We start from the raw sequence: 10,333 nt of genomic DNA, 5'->3' as shown, positions 1-10,333 counted from the left end.
CTCCGCGGGGCGCCTGCGCGGGCGGGCGTCCTCCCGGCGCCTGCGCGATCGGGGCCTTTTCAAGTCAGGCCTGTTTGTCAAGCTTGTGTACTCCGCGATCGGGTTCCGTGACCGAGCGATTCACTGCAACTCTAATCCGGCTGGGATTCTTTAGCGGGTTTGAACTGCCACCTTGTACTGCGAGTACAAGCGCTGGGAGTAGAACTGCAGCCTGGCGGGCCCCGACTGGGGGCATCAGACACCTCTCCAGGTCGCGGCTCCCGGGAGGATTTGGCTCAGCGGGTCCAGGGGCTGCGGAGGGAGCCCGGGAGCTGGAAGGGAGCGGACGTGCGCAGATGGCGGGGCCCGCCTGAGGCCCTGACCCCGACTTCGTGCCCGAACCCTGACCAACGACTCCCGCCTCGGATCCAGACTCTGAGTACGACTCAGACTCCCGGACACCGACCCCGACTCCTCCTAGACCCGGGCCCCTGACCCCTATCCCGCCGCAGTCTTGGCGCGAGGAGGATGCTGCGGAGGGGAGAGTTTGGCTCGTCCGGGCTCTGGCCGCAGAGCCTGCCCGGCTGGTGCCCCAAGCGCCCTGTGCACGGAGAGGAAAAGGAAAGGGCTTAGGGTAAGAGCAGGGACTTCAGGGTAGCTGAGCCAGCTCCTGGGCGCGAGCGGACGGCAGTCTTGTTCTACAGATGCTTAATTTTGAAGAGGTAACCGTCTCCTCCAGTATTCTTTTCTCCTGAAGACAGGCCGACTCCCTCTGGAAGTCATGCCTAGCTCTGGAGACCCAGGATCACAGCCTAGGAAACTGTAGTCCACTCCATCCCTGGGAGAAGGGGAGGAGTCTGTGGTTTTATCCCTGGGATTGCGGACCCCAGGCTCCCTGAGGTCTGGTGCTGGAGTGCTTAGCCCTGAGACTGCTGAATGTATGGTGACTTAAGTTTGTTTCTGTGTTTTTCTGTATTCCCCAAATTCCTAAGGTCATTAGGCAATAACCGTTCTTACTGAGTGCTAGCTAGCGCTTGGCTCTGTAGCAGGCATTCTTTTAATTCTCACAAATGTGAGAAGTAGATACCTTTACATCTGTTTTACAGATAAGGAAACAGATTCAGGGCAATTTAAAGTAGCTTCTCCGAGCTCACAGCTAAGAAGTGAGGGACAGAGTTTCAGAGCTGGTCTGACTGGTTTCAGGGCCTGTGCTCTCAGCCCTATGGCTTTGTGTGTTACAGCAGTAACATGTATGACGTATAAGTCCTGAAGCTCAGAAGGTTTAGGGACATTGTTTTAAATGCACTCTTGATTATTGGTCCTCGGCTCCAGCAGCCAGGTTCTTGTGTGTGGAGAGGGGCTGCCCCTGACCCGCACATCTGGACTGCTTGCCTTTCTCACTTTCTCTTTTTACAGTCCATCCATCCTCCCTGGTTTCCTCCTTCACTGTTTTTCTTTCTCTGGTTAGATTGTCCCGCCCACATTCCGCTGTCCACTCCCCCTAGACCAGTCCCGTGACCGTGATCATGACCAGGCTTCATGACCAGGCTTCCGAGAGTGGTTTCTTGCACCCTTGCACCCTATTGAAGCTTATGCAATGCTGCCCTGACAGGAAGTGACCCAGCCCCACCCTCCCCCTGGTTCCCTCTTCACCCAGACCAGAGAATGTGTGACTCAGAGCCTCTAACAAATTTGAACGTGTTTGGGGATAGTGTAAGATGCAGTCTCATTAACATTGCTTGAAATAAAAAGTGTTATTGGAATTTAAGCTCTTTTCAGGAGATTCATCAGAAAGCAGTGCAGGGTGATGGCAGGAGCTGGGCTCTGGAGAAAGCGTGCTGGCTTTTGCCCTTCTGAGCCTCAATCTTCTCATCAGGAAAATGGAGATAAAATTATCTGCAGAGCCAGGCTGATATTGGGTGTCCCTCAAGTTTGTTGTAAAGATAAAATGCAACTGAAGTGAAAGCATCCAGGATGTCATGGCAAATGAGTTGCTGGGAAACATTAATTCGCTCGTCTAAACAGATTTACTGAACAACTGTGCTTTGAGAGCTGGCTGTGACCCAGACTCAAGTAGGAGGTGGACCTTGACTCTGAACCCTGTCCTGCTCAGTCCCACCTCTGCAGTGGCCTCGGGGACGGGTGTTTAGTTAGAGGTCTCAGATGCCCTGTGGCCTGGACTCCGGAAGAGAAGGGGGTGGGGTGGGGTGGGGTGGCCTCAGCTGACCTGGCTCCTCCCAGGCCCCACTCCTGAGGCACCGCCTGCATTTTCCTGAGCACTTCCTGTTCTTCACCTGCTCTCTCTTCTTTCTGTACCTTGTGACTTGTGTTTATTCATTTCGACTTCCTCAGCCCTCTGAACCCTGTGCATATCAGGACCTTTGGGCTCAGCTCCCCTTAATTGTGTGAGAGGTGATCTCATGGTGAGCTGGCTCTGACCAGGGCTTGTCGAGGTTGCTGTATCACCTCCCCAACACCTCACACAAAGCGAGGCCTGGCGGGGGGCGGGGGCTGGGGAGTGGGGAGTGGGGGTTGCCGGAAGGGCAAGGGAGCAGGCAGGGCACTCCATCTCCCCGGGCTTTTGGGACTCCCCCGGGCTTCAGGCAAGCTGCTCAGGGGATGTCACTCCATTGCCTTGTCTGTAAAATAGAGATAATACTTTTGCAGTCTGGGGACAGAAGTTGATCTTTGGGGCCATTTTTGGCTTTAATATCTAACTTTGTTATTAATATCAGAGCAAATAATTATTTGCTTCTTCCCAAATTAGGCAGCTTGGCAGCAACAGAAGCAAAGTGCTAAACTTGTTTTTAAAAAATCACAGGTCTTAAAAAAATAATAAAAAATAAAAAATCACACGTCTGACAGGGATCTAATGTATAGCACAGGGAACTCTGCTCAGTATCTTATAATGTAAAAGAATCTGAAAAAGAATGCATATATCTATGTATGTATAGCTGAATCAGTTTGCTCTAACCTGCAACTAATACAACATTGTAAATCAACTTCATTTCAAAGTTTTTAGAAAAAGGCCCAGTGACTCCACACTTTGCCTGGCCTTGGAGCCCCTAGGCTGTCATGGCTGTACCCGTGCCCACGGTGGCAAGCTTCTGGCTGAGGCTGTCTTGCTGCTTTGAATGACCTGGCCTACACCTGAGTTTTTGGCCAAAGTTAGGATGTCATTTACAAAATAGACTCCCCGGTGGAGTGTTTGAATAAAATTGTCATCTCTCTGAACTTTGGTAAATTTTGCTTCTGAACTTAACATCTTTCTTAGGAAACAATTGTTTTTCGTATGGCTCATTATTGGGTTTTATATATCACATGTACAACAAGATTTTGTAATGTTCGATTTGTTCTTGAAAGGAGAAAAGCCCTTGGGACTTCCCTGGTGGTCCAGTGGCTAAGACTCTGTTCTTCCCATGCAGGGGCCCTGGGTTCGATCCAAGATCCTAGATCCTGATGAAACTAAAAGTTGGTATCTGCAACTAAAGATTCTGCATGATGCAACTCCAAAAAAAAAAAAAAAGTATTCCACATGTCACAACAAAGATCAAAGAACCTGCGTGCCGCTGCAAGTAAGACCTGGAGCAGCCAAATAAATATTTATTGAAAGAAAGGGGAAGACTCCATTATTACCAAGCAGAAAACCTGTCCAGGAGTTTGCATATGACTAGGTAGCTACCTGTCCCTCAATGGTTCTCAGTATGTGTATGTAGGAGGGCCTGGAAAGGGTAGGTCTGTGTCACCTCCCAGAGATCAAAAGCACATGCCAAATTCATTAAAGTAACCACTTGCTCTGTTGATTGTATCAGCTACCTATTGCTATGTAACAGATTACCCTAAACTCAGCAAGTTAGAGCAACCAGCATTCAAGGCCTCACCACTCCTGAGTGTTTGGCTGGCTCTGGCTCAGGGCGTCTCACCAAGATGCAGTGCACATCGCACCCAGGGATGCAGTCATTTGAAACTTGCCAAGCTGCCAAGGGGATGCCCTTGCCTGGCTCCTGGCCGGCCAGTGGCAGCTGCTCACCATGTGACTCTCCACGGGCTTCTCAGGTGACGTGGTGCCATGTGGCCCGGTCAACCCAAGGGTGTGAAGTCCAGGGGGCAAGGGTCACCGAGGCAAGGGTCACCAAGCCTCCAGCTTGGAGGCTGCTGCCCGCAGTAATGACTAGAGATGCCTGCTGTTCGTATCTGCTTGGCAAAGCCTGACCGCTGGGTTCCTCACTGCCCCCATTGGTGGCCCTAGCCCTTTGTCACACTAGTCACCACACTGGTTAGTTCATGGACATTCCCCAAGTCCTTTCTTAGGACTCGTAACCTTTTTTTTTTTTTTTTTGGCTGAGACACATGGCTTGTGGGATCTTAGTTCCCTGATCAGGGACTGAACCGGTGTCCTAGCAGTGAAAGTGCTGAGTTCTAACCACTGGCAAGTCCCAGGACTTGTATGTGAAGATGAGGAGCAGCCCCTGCCTTTGGGTTATGGAGGAGACATGTGTGTTGACAGGGCTGCCAGCACTCTCCCGGCTGTGGTTGGAGTGGGCATTCCCTTGTCACAAGCCAACCCTTTTCCTACAGTGTGAGTTTGCAGTGGATTTTCCATCTGTCCAAGTTGGGGTTTGTCTGTCCAGTCTTTAGCCACTGGGGAGACATAGCTGGACACGTGAGGTTCACCTTTGTGCCCCGGTGCCATTGCAAAACACCGTTTGTGTCCAGTTACCAGGAGAGAGGGACCTTGTTTAGGTGTGCAGTATAGCCTGTATCTGAAAGTCACTGGCTTGATATCCCTCTGGTGCCGTGGGTTACTTGTTAAGGAGATGATAAGACAAGGGAAGACAGAAGGCTTCGCTGCTCTGGATTTGGTCTCCCAGGAGCTCCTGCTGGACACGCCCTGCAGCCAATAGATTGCTCTGGGATCCTGTAGCCACTGGTCAGATTGTGCACTCATAACACCCAGCCAGCAGTTCCATTTCACCCCTCCATTTCATCTGCTGCACAGAGCACACCGTCTCCCTGAAGGAGGATGGTCCTAGGCCTCTATGCCCTTCTATACTAAGACAGAGTGCTCCTTGGCTGGTTCTGGAGCCCAGAGGTCTGTGGCCATTATGACTTTTCAACACATCAGTAGTGGGCTTGCCTCTGTAGGTGTTCCACGAACCACGCTGAAGGTGGACTGTTCAGTTCAGTCGCTCGGTTGTGTCTAACTCTTTGCCACACCATGGACTTCAGCATGTAAGGCTTTCCTGTCCATCATCAACTCCCGGAGTTTGCTCAAACTCATGTCCATCGAGTCAGTGATGCCATCCAACCATCTCATCCTCTGTCATCCCCTTCTCCTCCTGCCTTCAGTCTTGCCCGGCTTCAGGGTCTTTTCCAATGAGTCAGTTCTTTGCATCAGGTGGCCAAGGTATTGGAGCTTCAGCTTCAGTACTTCCAGTGAATATTCAGGACTGATTTCCTTTAGGAACGACTAGTTGGATCTCCTTGTAGTCCAAGGGACTCTCAAGAGTCTTCTCCAATACCACAGTTCAAAAGCATCAATTCTTCAGTGCTCAGCTTTCTTTATAGTCTAACTCTCACATCCATACATGACTACTGGAAAAACCACAGCTTTGACTAGACAGACCTTTGTTGGCTAAGTAATGTCTTTGCTTTTTAAAATGCTGTCTAGGCTGGTCATAGCTTTTCTTGCAAGAAGCAAGCATCTTTTAATTTCATGGCTGCAGTCACCATCTGCAGTGATTTTGGAGCCCAAGAAAATAAAGTCTGTCACTGTTTCCATTGTTCCCCCATCTCTTTGCCATGACATGAGGCAGATTCCATGATCTTGGTTTTTTGAATGTTGAGTTTTAAGCCAACTTTTTCATTCTCCTCTTTCACTTTCATCAAGAGGCTCTTTCGTTCTTCTTCACTTTTTGACATAAGGGTGGTGTCATCTGTGTATCTGAGGTTATTGATATTTATCCTGGCAATCTTGATTCCAACTTGTGCTTCATCCGGCCCAGCATTTCACATGAGGTACTCTGAATATAAGTTAAATAAGCAGGGTGACAATATACAGCCTTGACATACTCCTTTCCCAATTTGGAACCAGTCTGTTGTTCCATGTCCAGTTCTAACGGTTGCTTCTTGACCTGCATACAGATTTCTCAGGAGACAGGTAAGGAGGTCTGGTATTCCCATCTCTTGAAGAATTTTCCAGTTTGTTGTGATCCACACAGTCAAAGGCTTTAGTGTAATCAATGAAGCAGACGTTTTTTCTGAAATTCTCTTGCTTTTTCTATGATCCAACGGATGTTGGCAATTTGATCTCTGGTTCCTCTGCCTTTTCTAAATCCAGCTTGAACATCTGGGAGTTCTTGGTTCACGTACTGTTGAAGCCTAGCTTGGAGAATTTTGAGCATTACTTTGCTAGTGTGTGAGTTGAGTGCAATTGTGCAGTAGTTTCAACATTCTCTGGCATTGCCTTTCTTTGGAATTGGAATGAAAACTGACCTTTTCCAGTCCTGTGGCCATTGCTGGGTTTTCCAAATTTGCTGGCATATTGAGAGCAGCACTTTCACAGCATCATCTTTTAGGATTTGAAATAGCTCAACTGGAATTCCTTCACCTCCACTAGCTTTGTTTGTAGTGATGCCTCCTAAAGACCACTTGACTTTGCACACCAGGATATCTGGCTCTATGTAAGTAATCACAGCATCATGGTTATTTGGGTCATTGAGGTCTTTTTTGTGTAGTTCTTCTGTGTATTCTTGCCACCTCTTCTTAATATCTTCTACTTCTGTTAGGTCCATACCGTTTCTGTCCTTTATTGTGCCCATCTTTACATGAAATGTTTCCTTGGTATCTCTCATTTTCTTGAAGAGATCTCTAGTCTTTCACATTCTATTGTTTTTCTGTATTTCTTTGCATTGATCACTGAGGAAGGCTTTCTTATCTCTCCTTGCTATTCTTTGGAACTCTGCATTCACATGGATATATCTTTCCTTTTCTCCTTTGCCTTTCGCTTCTCTTCTTTTTTCAACTATTTGTAAGGCCTCCTCAGACAACCATTTTGCCTTTTTACGTTTCTTCTTGGGAATGGTTTTGATTACCACCTCCTGTACAAACCTCTGTCCACAGTTCTTCTGGCACTCTTATCTATCAGATCTAATGCTTTGGATCTATCCGTCACTTCCACTGTATAATCATAAGGGATTTTATTTAGGTCATACTTGCATGGTCTAGTAGTTTTCCCTACGTACTTCAATTTAAGTCTGAATTTGGCAATAAGGGGTTCATGATCTGAGCCATAGTCAGCTCCCAGTCTTGTTTTTGCTGACTGTATAGAGCTTCTCTATCTTTGGCTGCAAGGAATATAATCCATCTGATTTCAGTATTGACGATCTGGTGATGTCCATGTGTAGAGTCTTCTCTTGTGTTGTTGGAAGAGGGTGTTTGCTATGACCAGTGCATTATCTTGGCAAAACTCTGTTAGCCTTTGCCCTACTTGATTTTGTACTCCAAGGCCAAACTTTCCTGCTACTCCAGGTATCTCTTGACTTCCTACTTTTGCATTCCAGTCCCCTGTGATGAAAAGGACATTTTTTTGGGTGTTAGTTCTAGAAGGTCTTTTAGGTCTTCATAGAATCATTCAAATTCAGCTTTTTTGGCATTAGTGGTTGGGGCATAGACTTGGATTACTATGATATTGAATGGTTTGCCATGGAAACGAACAGAGCTCATTCTGTCATTTTGGAGATTGCACCCAAGGCAGACAGCCCCAGGCATAATGGGGAAAGACAGTGACAGGCAAGTGCTCTCCTCAACTCCACTAAGGACAACCTGACTTCCTCCAACTTCCTGCCCTATTCCCTCAAACTCAGAGATGGCTGGCCCATTCTCGATGTGCTGTAATGCAGAATAGAAGGAGAAAGGACAAGCAAGGCAGGGCATGGAGGAGGAACACCAGAGCATAGCTGATGGGGAGATGGGGAAGGAGGCTGGAGCTTCTGTGATAAGTTTTGGGAGGATTGGTGAGAGGCCCTTGAAACAGAGAAGGAAGGAAATGGGGGCAAAGGAGATTTCTGTGGGACAAACTGGAATTGCCTTTGACAGACGTCCACTGCATGGCTGTGTTCTGGATGTGGAGGACACAGCCACGAACAAAGTGATGCCTGGCCTCTGTGGTTCTCACTCTTCTGACCAGGGAGAAACCACAGTAAACTGAGCCCACACCGCGCACGGAAAGTGCTTTCCCATGGAGACGGACAAAACACAGAGAAGGGCGCATAGAAGGGAGCATTTAAAAACTGTGGTAGAATATGCCTTACTCAGGACCCTGCCTCTATGTTGGAGGGACTGAAGGATTCTGAGCCTAGGACCACTTGGTGTGTTTTAGAAGCATGACTTGGACTGCTTCCTGGAGAACAGACTCCAGAGAGAATGCCGTGGGGAAGGGGAGGATAGGAAGACCCTGTATGGGGGAAGGGGAGGTAGGGGAGAGGGGCTGGTCTCCTGGAGGCAGTGGAAACCTGGGGAGCTTCCAGTTTACCCCAGTGGCGGGCCACTGGGCTTGCCCTGCAGCCCCAGGGGAGTCTCAGGAAGTCCCAGTCAGGCCTCCCTCCAGGACAGGCTGCGGGGGCAGAGGCCCAGGTCTAAGGCGAATGGGACACTGTCTCCTTTTCTTTGTCATTGGTTTGACAGAGGAAGAGGCCGCTGCTTCCACAGAGAATTGAACCATGCTCATTTAAGTCCCCCTCCCCCTGGATTGTTAGAAAAAAAAACACAGGGCACAGGAGGTGGGCGCCAGCATCTCTCAGCAGCTTCTGCCACGGGGTCCTGTGTCTTTGGAATTCACAGCCAGCCCTGGTTGGGGGTAGTGGAAAGTTGATCAGGTTAATTTGGAGATTACTTGGAGACAAGAGGGTGCTTGGGTTTCACAGACTCTCAGATCGCAGTATGCCGTTTGGGCTTTGCCATCGCCACCCCTGCTGCTTTATGTTTTATTTCCTTTGACAGTTTATTTGGAACTTGGGTCTTAAGGTGATCCTATATGAGATTACAGCTTTGTGAACATAATAAACAAAATAAAGCAAACCCAATAGACTGTGTTTACAATCTGTCTGTGGCAGAGGGAAAAACTGAAGCACTTGTGGGGGTGGATGGGGAGCACCTGGCCTGGCTGGACCCTGAGGGCACAAAACAGGTCACAGCTCTGGACACTGAAGTGCAGGCCAGCCAGAGCGCTTCTACATTAACTCCTGTGACATCTGTCCTTTTGGTTTCTGGATACCTTTGAAAGTTGTACAGTAAAGCTGGGTTGCAATGACAAACCATTAATTCCTACAACACTGAGCGCCTACACTGTTGCTGGCATCAGGTGACTGTGTCATGGGAGTAGGTTCAGGCCTGGAGCCCCACCCAGGACTTGGTGGAAGCAGGCATGGGGCCAGTTCTCAGCGGCGACTCAGGGCAAGAGCTGGCCTGGTCAGGGCACGTCCCCCACACCAAATCTGTCAGCAGGTGTGTAAGTGACACAAGGGGCAGCCCCGGGGCCATGTGCAAGCTCAGGAGATGCTGAGGACCAGCCCAGTCCCACCTTTACACACTGCCCCCACCATCTTCTGCAGTCCCCGGGGCTGGCTCTGTCTCCCTCCTCGCTGTACATCCACCTTGTCTGGTGACACCCAGCTCCTTCTTCCAGAACACCCACCCCTGCAGCCCAGCCTCAGTCCCCAGGCTACGGAACATCTGTTGTCATAGAGGCCCTTGCATGCCCCGGGCTTGCTCCCATGGACATTCAGAAATGGAGCAAGATGGCAGGTGACCTCTGGAAATCAGATATGGAAGGACACCCCCAGGTCTAATGTGGGCATTCCCTTAGGTTTGCAGTCACGGTCAACAGGTCTGTGCTGTGTTGGGCACACTGGGTTGGTGCTCACATCCCCTGCTGTAGGTGGGGAACCAAGACTCTGAGTGAATCCGCTGTTCTGGATCACAGTTAGTAGGGGCGGTGTTGGGGTCTGAACCCATACAGACTGGTCCCAGAGCCCATGCCCTTTCTGACGACTGCTGCGGGAGAGGATGTGTGGAGACTGGTCTGCAAAACACTGAGCACAAGCCCACTCCAGAGTCCGCAGTCACAATCTTACTGCTTATGTATTATATGCACGTCATGCACTAGTTTGGGGCTTCCCTGATGGCTCAGCTGGTAAGGAATCCACCTGCAATGCAGGAGGCACCCTGTTCGATCCCTGGGTTGGGAAGATCTGCTGGAGAAGGGATAGGCTACCTACTCCAGTATTCTTGGGCTTCTCTTGTGGCTCAGCTGGTAAAGAATCCGCCTGCAATGCGAGAGATTGAGTTGACCCTT

At 49.4% G+C, this 10,333-nt stretch overlaps 1 long non-coding RNA gene across 2 annotated transcripts; it reads left to right on the top strand.

The window, feature by feature from the left end:
* LOC122691650 lies at positions 1-3,595 on the top strand. 2 transcript variants are annotated; one of them, XR_006340473.1, is made up of 2 exons: positions 1-613; positions 3,405-3,595. It is a non-coding gene; the product is annotated as an uncharacterized LOC122691650 (long non-coding RNA). The 2 variants fall into 2 exon arrangements; XR_006340474.1 differs by having other exon boundaries at positions 1-701.
* Positions 3,596-10,333: the final 6,738 nt, after the last annotated feature.

This window comes from Cervus elaphus, chromosome 4 (assembly GCF_910594005.1).
Source record: "Cervus elaphus chromosome 4, mCerEla1.1, whole genome shotgun sequence".
In the NCBI taxonomy this organism is placed as follows: Eukaryota; Metazoa; Chordata; class Mammalia; order Artiodactyla; family Cervidae; genus Cervus; species Cervus elaphus.
Note: the sequence above shows the minus strand (reverse complement) of the source record. Positions and strands in the feature narration are given on the sequence as shown.